Raw genomic sequence first — 14,519 nt, 5'->3', positions numbered from 1 at the left:
CTTTTGTTATATTTATTTTAATAAACAGACAAATTCTTAGTAAATTATTAATAATCTAATAATAAATACCTTTTTTAAATAAATTCATTTGCTTTATTTTTAATACCATTTTATTATAACCATTACCTGAATCTACATTTTCTATCTCTCTATCTCTCTATCTCTCTATCTATCTATCTAAAACTTTTTTTTGTATTAGTAAAATGCTACCATCTAGTGGTGATATAAGGCATTGCAACTTATCGTCGAGCGGTACTTTTGGCATTTTGCTCTGTTTCCACACGGACGGTTTTTACTTGTCGGACCTGCGCTTCATGGCAAATTTTAGTTTTGATTTGAGACTTGGCGCATCAGTAAAAACAAATATTTAGTTTTTATTTTACTGTGGATTTATTTTTAAATATCCGACTAAATAAAGGACGTCGTGAATAAATTTGTGTTGCATTTAAAGTTTTAATTTCGCCCTTTTTATATCTGTCTAATAAAAAATTGGTCGAGTTCGCAGTGAATAATTAAGCAAATAATAAAAAAAAACAATTAATGAAATCATTGTTTCTATTATATATTCTATATTCTATTTATTAGCTATCCTATTTATACTTATTGACAATAATATATATACTAGATAAATTACTACATAGATTTTGTTCCTATTTAAATATCTGTACAAGATTGAATTCTATGAAACGTGTTAAAAAATATTCCTTTGTCTTTTTTTTTTTTCTATTAATTGCTTTTTTTTTGTTTTTTTAAGTGAAAGTAATTAAAAGTATGTGATTCTTTGGTTCATCCTAAAGTAAGTGTGTGTGTGTGTGTGTGTGTGTGTGTGCGCGCGCGCGCGTGTTGTACACACACTCACATTCACGTGGTACCGTGGTACATTTAAACACGTCGTGAATAAATGTGTTGCATTGAAGTTACATTCATCTAAAAAAATATTTAACAATATCTATTATTAAGGCTATTTTTATACGTCAAATAATAAACATAAATAAATAAAATACTAAATATATATATTAATTTTAATATAAAAGTAAGTGTAATTACTTTTAAATAATAATAAAGTATATAATAAAATATATTATAGTAATCTCATAAAATTATTGAATAATTAAAAAATATATAAAATTGACCAAAATAAAGAAGTTTCTGATTAATCGAATGTATTTATTAAATGTAATCATCAATCAATGTATCAGTAACTACTTATATATCAGAGAACAACCAATTTAACACATACAGTAACTATAAATTATAGGCATCAATATATAAACATTATTCATGATTTACTGAGAAGTTATTAAGAATATATAAATATATGAAAACGAAAGGATAAACCAAAGAATCACACTTTTAATTACTTTCAATTAAAAACAAAATAAAAATAAATAAATAAAACAAACACAAATATTTATTAAATTATCTGTTACTGTTTTATTTAATTTAATATTCATTTGCTCGTTTGACAAATCATAATAGAAATAGAAAGAATATGATAACAACGATTTCATTAATTTTAATTTTAATTTGCTTAATTATTCATGATTCACTGAGAACTCATCTAATTTTATTAAACATAAATATAAAAAGAGCGAAATTAAAACTTTAAACGCAACACAAATGTATTCACAACGTTCTTTCTTTAGTCGGATATTTAAAAAATAAACACTAAACATTTGATTTTTCTGATGCGGCAAGTCTCAAATTAGCACTAAAATCTGCCATGAAGCGCAGGTCCGACAAGTAAAACCATCCGTGTGGAAACATAGCAAAAATACCCTCCCCGGAGACAAGTTGATTTATATAGATTCTATACTTATTTTTCTTCATAAACAAATAATTTATTAAATTAAATAAAATGTGCTGCTGCAAATTAATGCTACTGCAATGTCTCATGTTACCACCAGATGGCATTTTACTACTACAAAAATCGCCGAATTTCAGATTTTTATTTATTCTCAAATGTCTTTAAAAATCTAATATATTTATCTATTTTCGATCCAGCCATCTATCGAAAAAATTGAGGAAAAAGTGTTTAAGGAGAAAAGGGTTCACAGTCAATTTTGCAGTGTTAAAATAACTCTGAGTTAAATGTAACACTGGACCCGAGTGTATTTGGTTCCACTCAGAATTGGTGATAAAATGACTCTTGACAGTGTTGAATGTTCAGAGTAAAATAAACTCTGTGTGGAGTAAAAATGTAACACTGCTCAACACTGAATAGAGTTACTCTAAAATTAACATTAACTCTGATTTGTGTTAGCAAAATTTAACACTAGGGGGAAATTAATTATTGTTAATATTTTACTTTTGTAGAGTTTATTTAGATTTTTATTAGTAAAAAAATCCCACTCAGTGAGTACAAATTTAAAACCCATTTGGGGATCAAATATCTCCAGTAAGTGTCAATATTTCACTCTGTGGTTTGACTAATTTTCTCTGCTACAATGTAAAATCATATCAGATTTTTATTTTTATTTATTTTATTTTTTTTTTAAACATTGAATACATGGAATAGAACAGAACAGAAAACAACTTCATCAATGAACCTTTAAAAATATTTATTAAACAATGTCAGGCTTAAATACATGCACAAAAAACCATCACATCAGCATAAAATGGCAATGCACTGTAAAAAATCCAACTTTCGAAAAGTTTAAATAACTTATATCTATTAGTTAACTGGACAATACAACTCAAAGTTGACTCTAAGTGGAAATAAGTTGGTTCAAAAATTGTCTGACCAACTTAATTTGAAATGTTGACTGGATATGCACATATAAGTTTACAAGCACACAAGTTGGCTTGGAGGTTGGCGCATGCGCCGCTATAACGTGCAGACGTTGGAGTGAACATGGAATGATGGCGCCATTTTGATCATCAGTCAAGCTTCAGGACAGCTTCATCAACTCTTCAAACGTCAGCGTTTAAAGTAAGCATCTTTATTCCTTTTATTATATTTTTTATAATGTTGAAATATTTGTAATATTTGTAAAACATCAGTGTGAGCATTAAACATTGTTTGCAACATGCAAATGTATCTAATGTTAGTTAGAGTTTTTAATGACAGTAGAATGTACAGTTGTTTTTGACCTGGTTTTGAAAGTCATAACTACGAAATGTAGTGTCACTGGTCAAGCTTATTATTTTAAAGCAAGTTTGCATGAACGCAGTGCCGGCGTTAAGAGGTTGTTGTTCTGCGTTAAAATTTTTTAATTCATTTAATATATTAGAAAATGGCTCGTCGGTTCTACTTCTGCAAGACCTTCTTCAGATTTAGAATGTACTCCTATCACTCAGCCTCTCAGCCAGCACCGCATATTCCATCTGACATCACGGAAACACCTGTTAGCACTAACTCGGAAACTGGAGCTAATGGAGCCGAGGCGGAATTTTCAAATCTACAGGCCGTGGATGATCTCGGGCTCGATCAACCTAATCAAGAAAATTAAAACGCATGTTCGGGGGCAAAAAAAACGTGCTTTTTTTGTCTAGTTGGTACATTAATCGAGACAGGCTTGAGTAAGCATAAAAGCAGATTCTGCAGGGGTTTTTTTTTGCTGTCGTAAATGTAATGTTGGCACGAGCTGTGTGGAAGCGTTTGTGAACGCTGGATACCGTAATTATTTTGTGATTTTTCTTTACGGTAAATGAGCTGACAGTGTGTACTAGTTGTATGTGTGTGCCCTTTCACTGTATTGGTTTTTTATGCCTCGTTTTTGCAAGTTATTGTTGCTGATTAGTTGGTTATGGTCTGGCGCCGGCTCTGCATGAACGTTCTTGTCAAGGTGAAAATATGTCGCAATCCCAGTTTTATATCTTGCAAATCTAACTTCATGGTTTGCAATGGCTTTATTTACCACAGTTATCGGAAAAATTTGGGAGCAGGAGATCATGACGAACTAATCAACCCAAACTTCATCGTTTATTAAAGTAAGTGAAATGTTTGTAAAACATCGCGACTTGCAAATATATACTCTTGTTAGAGCTTTTAATGCCAGTATAAAACACAATTGTGTGTTTTAAATCAATGGATCCCTACAAATGTCTTGTATTTAATGTGTTTATTGTCTTTTGTCGTATTCGCTGTCGTGTTCGGCATAGATATTAGTATAAGACTCGGTGTAATGCGATTAAAACTCAATGGGCATGATACAAATTGCAATCAATTTTTGCCCATCACCCATGATGCAACAACAGGCCGTCCAGTTAGATATTTAACATTTTAGATTACTGTCAAGAGCTGCTGCTGTTACACAGAATGTCCTGATCGTGGTGACGAAGCGCAGAAAACTAATTTCACTTCAGCATTAAACACAAGTCTTAAGTCGTAAGCAGCACTAAGCAATAGGTCAAAATGCAATACTGGTACAGGCCTTTTGGTAACATGAACAAGAAATCTTTATCACAAGAACACCAGTATTTTTTATGCAACTTATCATTTAAGAATTTACATGATGGATTATAAAAAAGAAAAAAAAATACTGGTGTTTGTGATGCTGATTAATTTTCCATGTTACCAACAGACCTAGACCAGTGTAGTGTTTTGACTCATACTGGTAATATTTTATAGATATTTCTTTATAGATATTTTTTGTAGATATTTGTTTTGTTGTTGTACATGATATTTGCCTGTACACCATAGCATAACACACTGGCAATCAAAATTAGAGAACAATTTATAAACAATTGAACAATTCTGAAATAATGTCATCTTCACTGCTCAACAGTTGAAGGAGTTTTTGTCCTGTCTATACCATGCTACCAGAACACCTTTTCCACACAATAACTAAGGCATTTAAAAAAAAACAACATTATTTTGCAGAAAACACACTGATCAAAATTAGAGAACAACAATGACTGTAGCATGGAAAAAGATTACAACATTTTCCAAAGGTTACAACAGTCAGCAATTAGTAGGAAGTGTACAGGCCTGTGCTCTGAATGACTTCAGCACATCTGCAGCCACAGGACAGCACTAGTCTCTCACACTGCTCTGGTGTGATTATGGTCCACTCTTCTTCCAGTCTCCTCCACAGTTTGGTGACTGTAGTGGGTTTCTTGGCCATAACTTTGTCACCAAGGATTTTCCAGAGGTTCTCTATTGGGTTGAGATCAGGACTCTGGGCAGGCCATGTCATTATTTCAATGTTTTCAGTTTCAAGGAACTGCTTTACCTGTTATGCTGTGTGACATGGAGCTTTGTCCTGCATGCGTTGTCCTGTGTGACATAGAGCGCAACACTGCGGGCCGATTGGGTGATGAACGCAGGAAGGAACCATATGTTGTTGAAGAAGGTTCTGATAAACATTTGCATTCACTCTGCCATGCAGCTGTATAAGAGGCCCAACTCCTGCTGCAGAAAACATGCCCCAAACCATGACACTTCCTCCTCCACTTTTCACTGACTTCTTTACACACTTTGGGTTCAGTCTTTCTCCAGTTTGTCTCCAAACATAATGTTTCCCATTGGACCCAAATAAATTAAACTTGCTTTCATCACTGAAGTGAACTTTGGACCAGTTCTCCTCTGTCCACACAACATGCTCCTCAGCAAAGCTTAGTCTAGCCTTTTGATTCTTTCTGCTAATGAGAGGTTTGGTCACTGCAGACTGGGCTTTCAGTCCAGATGCTCTTAAACGTCGAGACACTGTATGATGAGACAGATCCTTACCCTGTTCAGCGCTGAACTGGTGAGCAATTCCAGCTGCAGTGTGGAAACGATTGCCCATTGAGATCCTCCGCAGTATTGTGTCCTCTCTTGTATTTGTCTTCTGTGGACGACCAGCCTTCTTGGCAGACTTGAATGAGTTTGTGATGTTGTAAAGATTCAATATTCTTGAAATCACAGATTTGGAACGACCAACTTGTCTTGCTATGGCTGATAGGGTCATCCTTTGGCCTTCATCTGGACAACCTGCTGCGGAGGCTTTCAGTCACTTTAGAACGGCCCACCATCTTGCAGAGTCAGTGAAACTGGAAGTTAGGCTGCCAGTTAAATAGGGGTTTACAGATAATCAAGGAAATTAGCACCAGGTGCCAGATTAACACCAATAACTGGGAGGTATCTGAAAGTGTTCTCTAATTTTGATCAGTGTGTTTTCTGCAAAATAATGTTTTTTTTAAATGCCTTATATTGTGGAAAAGGTGTTCTGGTAGCATGGTATAGACAGGACAAAACTCCTTCAACTGTTGAGCAGTGAAGATGACATTATTTCAGCATTGTTCAATTGTTTATAAATTGTTCTCTAATTTTGATCGCCATTGTACATTGGTCAGCAATAGGCATAAACACATATACAGCTTATTTACTGGGGTTCCTGGTTTCAGAGCTCAGCATGCAATGTAAAATTTGCCCACTCTTCTCAAGAACAACTTCTAAAACACACAAGACTGCAACATGGAGGACGAGTAAATTGGAATTGTTTTTATGACAACTGTATTTAAAGCTCCTAAACCCGAAGTGCACTCAAATCACATCTTACAAGAATACCCAAAAGAACTCAAATATACTTTTGAGGTAATTGAGAAGGTGTTCATGGAAATGGGCACTCGATGCTCTGCAAGGGTACAGTCTTTGAAAACTAAGCTCTTCCTGTGAACGTTGTTGAACTGTGAATTGTTGAACTATGTTTAAAAATGTTTTAAAAATGTTTTTTTGGTGTTATGAAAATGGGGCTTACTGCTCTGCAAAGGTACAGTCTGTGAAAAGTAAACTCTTAATGGGAATGTTGACATTTTGGTGTGAGCATCTTGTGATTTCAACAAATATTAGCATCTTAATGTTAAAATGTTAATTAATAAAATAAATTGTTAAACTGAGTTGTTGAAATGTTAATATAATGTCTTACAATGTCATTTTTATTTAATGTGTTTTGTTGTTGATTGTGCGTTTATTTTTTTATCTTTTCAGATTCTTTATGTGCCATTTTATTTATTTTATTTTTATTTAATTTATATTTGTACTAATTTATTTTATTGTTTTAAAACTTTTCATTGATTGCAGTGTATTTTGTAAGGTACATGTTGACATTGTTGCCAGTGTTACAGTGTTGAACTTCTATGTTTTAATGTTTTATTTTACATGTTTATTAGTGTTTTAATGTTTTAAGCATCTAAGGAATAAAGTCAAAGCCTTTACACGTTAAAAGGTTAAAAGTGAATCTTCAATTATTTTCATATTGTGTTTTTATTGATTGACATTTTTCCAGGATTTTTATTTTGACTTTCTTTTTTTTTTACTGTTAGGAGGTATGGCTATTGTTTGACCTTGTTTGTATTTAAGATAATAAACAAAAAAAATTAAAGTCTGCAGTTATAGTTTTATTTTATAACTGTGTAAATGCTACCAAAACATCTTTGTCCAGAAAACTCATAGAAAAATGTTTACATAACATAATTTATTGGGACACATTGGAAAATAATTACAAGTAATTTTGACTAGAAAAACTGTGTTAGCTGAACAAAAAAAAATGTGACTTTACTCAGTGATTTGAGTTGAATGAACAACTTGGTCCAAAGTTGAGTAAACTCAAAAAAGCTGTGCAGCAAGTTGCCTTGAAATTTTAAGTTAAGTCAACTTTTCATTTTTTACAGTGTAGAGCACTATATGCAGTACAGAATCTGTTGTACCTTATTTCATTTAAACATCAAATTGTTTGAAATAACAGCTCGTTAACATTCACTATCTTTAAAACCCGGTCTGGATGCAGCCTGACTGTAAATACATGGTAATGATCATCAAAACAGAGTGTTTCCATCAGTGTTCCACATAACAGCACATCTTTCACAGCAATAGTCCTGATCTTACAAAACACTGGCATCTCACATGCTGCTTCTGTACAGATAATAAAGTCAGGGTGATGCTCTGTACCATGATGTTTGATCCACTTTACAGAATAGATAAGTTCTGATATTTCCACTCCTAGTTTGGAAGCATGTCAATGCCACCTTTAAGTCCACCGAGTTCCACCATCTTCCCTGCACCAAGAGTCAATCTGTACTGGCAAAAAGACCACCAGTGCATTGCCATACAACTCTGGTGCTTTTTGGTGATGTTTTTGAAGCTTTTTAATTGTGTTTGAAATAATTAGTGTTTAGCTTCATAACATACACCACATGTGCAGAATTGCTCCAATGTTTCTTATACACTGTGGGTAATGTATTATTATGTGATGCTTTGGCAACAGATTTTTTTCTAGAAATAATTTTTTGGATTAAATATTAAATTAAGATAAATGGTCATGCCTTCAGTCAGGGCTGGTGAAAATACAATGTTAACAATCTGCAGAAGTAAAAGCAAAAGATACCAGTGTTTATCATCTCTGCACTAAATCACCAAATAACAGAGGCATGTTGCACAACAAGCACCATGACTGGGTGTCAGTTAAACCCAAATCGTTGCCTCCACCAAACAATTAGACCATTGGAGGACGGCTCCTCTGCTGATTGTATCCATAATTAAAAGCATGTATTCTACCAGCAAGATCACCAGCACTCAAAATATGATGCTGAAAGTACTGCAGAACAAGTTTCACCTCCAGCTGAGAGACACCTTCTAAAATGTTGTGCATTATATCCACAGCAGAATTATCTGCCGTGTTGAAATACTTAAGTTGAAAGTGATCTTTCTCAAGAACACAGAAACGACAGCAATATTGAGCCCTAAATGACTCCACAAACCCTAATAAGCCATGTTAACCCAGATTATCCAGTGTGACCTGTACAATCATACCCCTAACACAACTTCCAGATACTGGATTATTAAACTCAGTCTCAAGCACTTTTAGATCATTTACTAGCGGCTCGATTATAGAATAAAAACCATACTGTCTAATATCCTGTGCATGAAAGAGGGCACATAAATGTATATTATCCAATGAAGAGGAGTTAAAAATAGGGGGAAAATTCCTTAATGTAAAATATATAGCACCCAATTTGTGTATAGCTTTTTTGGAACCCAAAGCATTAGTGGTCTCAAAATCGTCATAAAATAACTGAATTTGTAAGGCATTTCTTTTCAAAGTAAAATAAAGGATTACTTTTATAATGTGCCGCATCATTTAACATAAACACCTTCCTTTGGAACATGCTTGGGTTTAAACAAATCAATAAGATAAGTTAGAATTGACTTTAGTTTTTCTAAAAAGGGAATATAAGCAAATTTATCTGTTACAACAAATTGATCAAATGTTCCAGTGGTTTTATTTCTCCTGATATCAAATCTTGTGCTGAGCATTAATTCAGTTGGTTCAACAGTTTCTGATTTCTCTGGCTTCCGAATTACACAAAGTAAATTATGTTTTTTTATTTTTCAACTGAACTTTCTATTTTCCTTTTAGTAGCAATGTCATGTGGAGACAGACGGAGCAAAGCAGCATCCTGGGCCTGACTCTGAATCTCAAAAACAACTTCCTCCATAGATGAAACAAAACTACTTTTAGTAGACTGACTCTTAACCCAGCAACTTTTAGTTGTGTAACAGCAGATGCACACATATCCAAAGTGCTCTTATTTGACTTTAATAATACAGATGTTGTGGCCACCTCTCCAACACTGACAATCTGATCAAGTGCTTGAGCACTAATTTGTCCTTCTGCCTCAGCAGTCTCACTGGTGTCAGTGGTGTCAAAATTCTGTTTACTTTGCTCTGTATGTTTTATTTTTTTAAATGTTTTCTAAAACCTGAAAAAGTAAGAAGCAATAAGAAGCAATATTAAACCAAGTAACTCAAACAAAACACTTCATGAGGGCAGAATAACTTATGGTACGGAGCTAAGCAGCCTTGCTCTGACCTCAGCAACACGAGGACTTTCTTTCACTTTGCCAACATCTATGTTGTACACAGTGGTCTGAACGAAAGTGTACATGTTGTGTAGCATAATGTTGTAGTAGTAGGCCTCCTTCAGTCGTAGACAACCATGGATATAGCACCCTAAGAGATCGTAGTGTTGCTTCTGAGGCAGCATCTTAAAGGCGAGGCTTGTAATGTTGTAAGAGGAGCCAAAAACAAAGTGTGCCTTAATCAACTCATCAAAGGCACCAAGAGAAGAGGTTGACGTGCATGGAATGGCTGATCAAGAATGATGAAGTACTGCTGAACTGAATTCTTCTGAGATCCCACAACCAGGAGGTAGGGCTTATCAATAGCTGTGATTTCTCCAAAATGCTCCTCAATGTTTGTTCCACTCTGAGAAAACCAAGCAAATTTAAGAGAACCATCACCGATATGTTAAATGTAAAACAGAAAAAAACTAACAAACAAACAACCAAACAAACCTTCTTGAAGACAACAAGGTGCTTCTCTGTTTGAGAGGCAGACACCTTTCCTGATCTTTTCTGGCCTTGGGCAGAATGTGGGATCAGATGCAACAGAAGTATTAGAGAAGAAAGGTCACTTTCCCAACCTGTATAAACACATGAACATTAAAAATGTATGGAGACTAAATCTTTCACCCTTAAAGGAGAAGTTCACATCCAGAACAATCCTATTTACAGATAATAGACACCCCCATGTCATCCAAGATATTCATGTCTTTCTTTCTTCAGTCATAAAGAAATCGTTTTTTTTCAGGAAAACATTTCAGGATTTTTGTCCATATAGTGAACTTCTATGGTGCCCTGAGTTTGAACTTCTAAAATGCAGTTTAATTGCAGCTCCAAAACATCGATTGTAAAAAAAAAAGACAATTTCTATGCTTTTTAACCTCAAATTCCAGTTCAATGCAGTTAGGGTATGTTGAAAAACTCCCAAAAGAACCGATAGTTTCGCCAGATAAAAGACTCTTCTACCATCCAACACATAAAAATGCTGATTCCCCTCGTTGTGACATCAGATAATTCAACAGTAAAATAACTAAAACATGAATAGGATATAACAATGCTGATTGCAACTGAAAAACTAAAACTAATTAAATTAGATTACTGTCATAATTTAAGCTTTAACTATTGTGGCCGAAAAGTGCAAAACACATTAACAAATATAGAAGCACAATAAAAGTGTACAAATGTATTGTCCTTACTGTGGATTCAAAAGGACCCTACAGTATGTACTTCTGTACCTGGATGCCTCCGAGGTCATTAATGTTCCTGGGACCCCGAGGCCTTTTATACTGAAGGACTATAAAACAGAAACTGGAAAACCTAATGCAAGGATAAATTTGTTTATTTGCAGAAGGAAGGACTTTGAAGGTTAGTTTGCCAGAACTAAAGTATTGTTTATGTTTAGGGTAATAACATGGTTTGTTCTGTGTCTAGGAGAACAGGAAGTCAGTTCAGAATCAGACACAGAAGTTCTCATAAGGACACAAAATCCTGAGAGCTCTAACCTGACTGAAACACTGCTGATAACAAAAAAAGAACAAAATTTTAAAATAATAGTTTTTATTTTTATTTTTTTTTATTCTGCTGAAGTTTGCTTTAGTTAATATTATCTTTTTTTTATTACATTTATATTCATGCTTCAGTTTTTAACCCCTATCTCCAAGTCTGTTTATGCTTATAATAATTATGAAGAGACTCATGCAGGCCATGGGCAAGTTTAAATTCTCTCTTTCTCCCCTGATTCTAACCTGACAGCTCCTTTTACACAGTCAGTAAGTTTTAATAACATGTTTTAGTAGGTGAATTTTGTAGACCAAAGGAAACTGAAATTGTTCCTGGACAGCAAAAAAACTTGGAAATAAGGACAAAGAATACTAAAGCTTAAAATAAAAAAATAATTAAAATACTGAGTTTGTTTTCAATTATATAATACACGTTTGTCATGTTTTTTATTACCACAATATTCATGATGTGAAATTGACACCATACACCATACTTAGTCCTTCTTAGGCTGTACTCTGGTTTCTTTAGGGTTTTTTGTGAGAAAATTGATGTTCAAAGTCCAGTTGTTTCCTTTAAAGTGAAATAAAGTTGTACTGCTTCATCACAGTTCTCTGGTCACTGTAATCGAGTAAGTTGCATGACCACGTGGTATCATCATGGTGGAGTGTTTGGCTGTTTGTAATTTGATTGCAGATGCTGGAAGCACAGACTGCTGGGGCTGTGGGGGAACTGACTTCTGCAGAAGCTGCTGCTTTGTTTCATTATTTACTTTCTTTGGTGTTTGTGTGTGTTTACTGATTAGTAGAAATACAAGATGATGTCAAACTCAGTCAACACGATCTACAGTGGAGTCAGACATAAAAGTAGAACAGGCACAAAACCCAATTAAAATGTATGTTCAAAACTTGCTTTTACATGTTTAATAACATTTATCATTTAATATGACACATTTGACAAGTTTTATCGATAGTACCACAAAATTGGATGTTGGCTGTTAATTAGGAAGTACTCTTTTGAGGACACTGGGACTTATGATGGTAAGATCACTTATGAAGTGAGAATCTAAAAGTAAGGGCTAAAAAATCTTGAAAAGATTTGAGAAGAAACCTTTTTTCAGGACCCACTTTCACATTCGGCACCAGTGGGACACAGTATGGAGTTCAGGATGGAGAAGTTTCTAAAGGGAGAAAAAGTCTGACTTTCCTCTCCTCCACAACATCTCCACTACATTCTGTTATTAATCACAGCACTTTCTCTTTTAGTTCTTGATCATCAAATTAAACTGGACGGAGTGCAATTAAAATAATTATTTTTCCAAATCGTCAAAGTGTCGGTTCAAAGAGTCGATTCAAAGAGTCGAGTCGGTTTTCCGAAAGTGAAAGTGTTTCTTAGCCTCAACTCCATTTGGAGGAGCGGTTGGAAAAACACAAAGATGTTGAACAGCAGTCAGAAACGGTGAGATTCATGTCCAACAACAAGCAGTGCTGAAGAAAAGTGGGTGAGTTTTTCCTAGAAACGACTTTCTATCGGAATAATGCGTTTGTGTTTTCTCTGTAATGGAGTTTGTGGAAAGATCGATTTTCTATCTATCTATCTATCTATCTATCTATCTATCTATCTATCTATCTATCTATCTATCTATCTATCTATCTATCTATCTATCTATCTATCTATCTATCTATCGTGATGTATAAAAGTGTGTTGTCCTGATGATTTTTTTTTTTTGCATGTTTTACACTTTAATGTTTTAGATCATCAAACTAATTTAAATATATTTGTAAAAGATAGCATAAGTGAACACAACATGCAGTTTTAAATGAAATATTTTATTATTGAGGGAAAACAAAATCCAAAACTACATGTTTTGTAGTTTTGTGTGAAAAGGTGTCACCTTTGTTTCCTTCACCTACATGCCCATAACTCGGGCCTCGACTGATCCGGTATAAAGCTCTGATTTCTACCGGATCCTCATTTATCCGGGCTTGAGTGCACTGTCTTGTGCAACCCTAATAGCTGGGTTAACATTAAAAACTATATAATTTCTATTAATCATCAGAATATCTCTATTTTTTTGTAGGGTTATTGCTATTATGACTCTGTTATTGTTATGATGTTATATATGCTGTTTAGGTGCATTTGTGTACAGGGAACTCTCACCTGGACCAAGATTGCCGCAGCATTGGCGTATCACAGAAATGGACCAAAGCGGCCAATGAGGCGTCTGTGTCTATGTCTGTGGCTTTCACCTGTAGTGGGACTTCAGAGGAAGATTTTCAACCAGTTTTAACTGCATGTTTGTTTTGTGTTTTCTATGTAATGGAGTTTGTGGAAAGATCGATTTTCTATCTATCTATCGTGATGTATAAAAGTGTGTTGTCCTGATGATTTTTTTTTTTTGCATGTTTTACACTTTAATGTTTTAGATCATCAAACTAATTTAAATATATTTGTAAAAGATAGCATAAGTGAACACAACATGCAGTTTTAAATGAAATATTTTATTATTGAGGGAAAACAAAATCCAAAACTACATGTTTTGTAGTTTTGTGTGAAAAGGTGTCACCTTTGTTTCCTTCACCTACATGCCCATAACTCGGGCCTCGACTGATCCGGTATAAAGCTCTGATTTCTACCGGATCCTCATTTATCCGGGCTTGAGTGCACTGTCTTGTGCAACCCTAATAGCTGGGTTAACATTAAAAACTATATAATTTCTATTAATCATCAGAATATCTCTATTTTTTTGTAGGGTTATTGCTATTATGACTCTGTTATTGTTATGATGTTATATATGCTGTTTAGGTGCATTTGTGTACAGGGAACTCTCACCTGGACCAAGATTGCCGCAGCATTGGCGTATCACAGAAATGGACCAAAGCGGCCAATGAGGCGTCTGTGTCTATGTCTGTGGCTTTCACCTGTAGTGGGACTTCAGAGGAAGATTTTCAACCAGTTTTAACTGCATGTTTGTTTTTGTGTTTTCTAGGAATGTGATTAATTCCAGCAGAAGAGAACGGCGTCTTCAGGACTCTGCATGTACACGAGCATTGAAAAATGGAGATCCCTGATCAGGGCACAGATCATGTGACCTCACCCTCAAAAGACTGGTAACCTGCCATGTTCTAGTGTTTTACTAATGAACAGTTCATATCTGCATTATGGAGTTTCTATAGAAATAATAACTAATATTTATG

At 34.4% G+C, this 14,519-nt stretch overlaps 2 long non-coding RNA genes across 2 annotated transcripts in view; both read left to right on the top strand.

Moving 5' to 3' along the window:
- The first annotated feature begins 2,832 nt into the window (after nucleotides 1-2,832).
- LOC124376871 lies at nucleotides 2,833-7,291 on the top strand. Its single transcript, XR_006923937.1, has 3 exons — nucleotides 2,833-2,932; nucleotides 3,234-3,933; nucleotides 6,331-7,291. It is a non-coding gene; the product is annotated as an uncharacterized LOC124376871 (long non-coding RNA).
- A 5,337-nt stretch (nucleotides 7,292-12,628) lies between these two features.
- LOC124376858 overlaps nucleotides 12,629-14,519 on the top strand; it is a 21,957-nt gene continuing 20,066 nt past the window's right edge. Inside the window, exon 1 of the long non-coding RNA XR_006923918.1 lies at nucleotides 12,629-12,823. This is a non-coding gene — a long non-coding RNA (uncharacterized LOC124376858). The remainder of the gene's footprint in view (nucleotides 12,824-14,519) is intronic.

Source organism: Silurus meridionalis, chromosome 23 (assembly GCF_014805685.1).
Source record: "Silurus meridionalis isolate SWU-2019-XX chromosome 23, ASM1480568v1, whole genome shotgun sequence".
Taxonomy (NCBI): domain Eukaryota; kingdom Metazoa; phylum Chordata; class Actinopteri; order Siluriformes; family Siluridae; genus Silurus; species Silurus meridionalis.
Note: the sequence above shows the minus strand (reverse complement) of the source record. Positions and strands in the feature narration are given on the sequence as shown.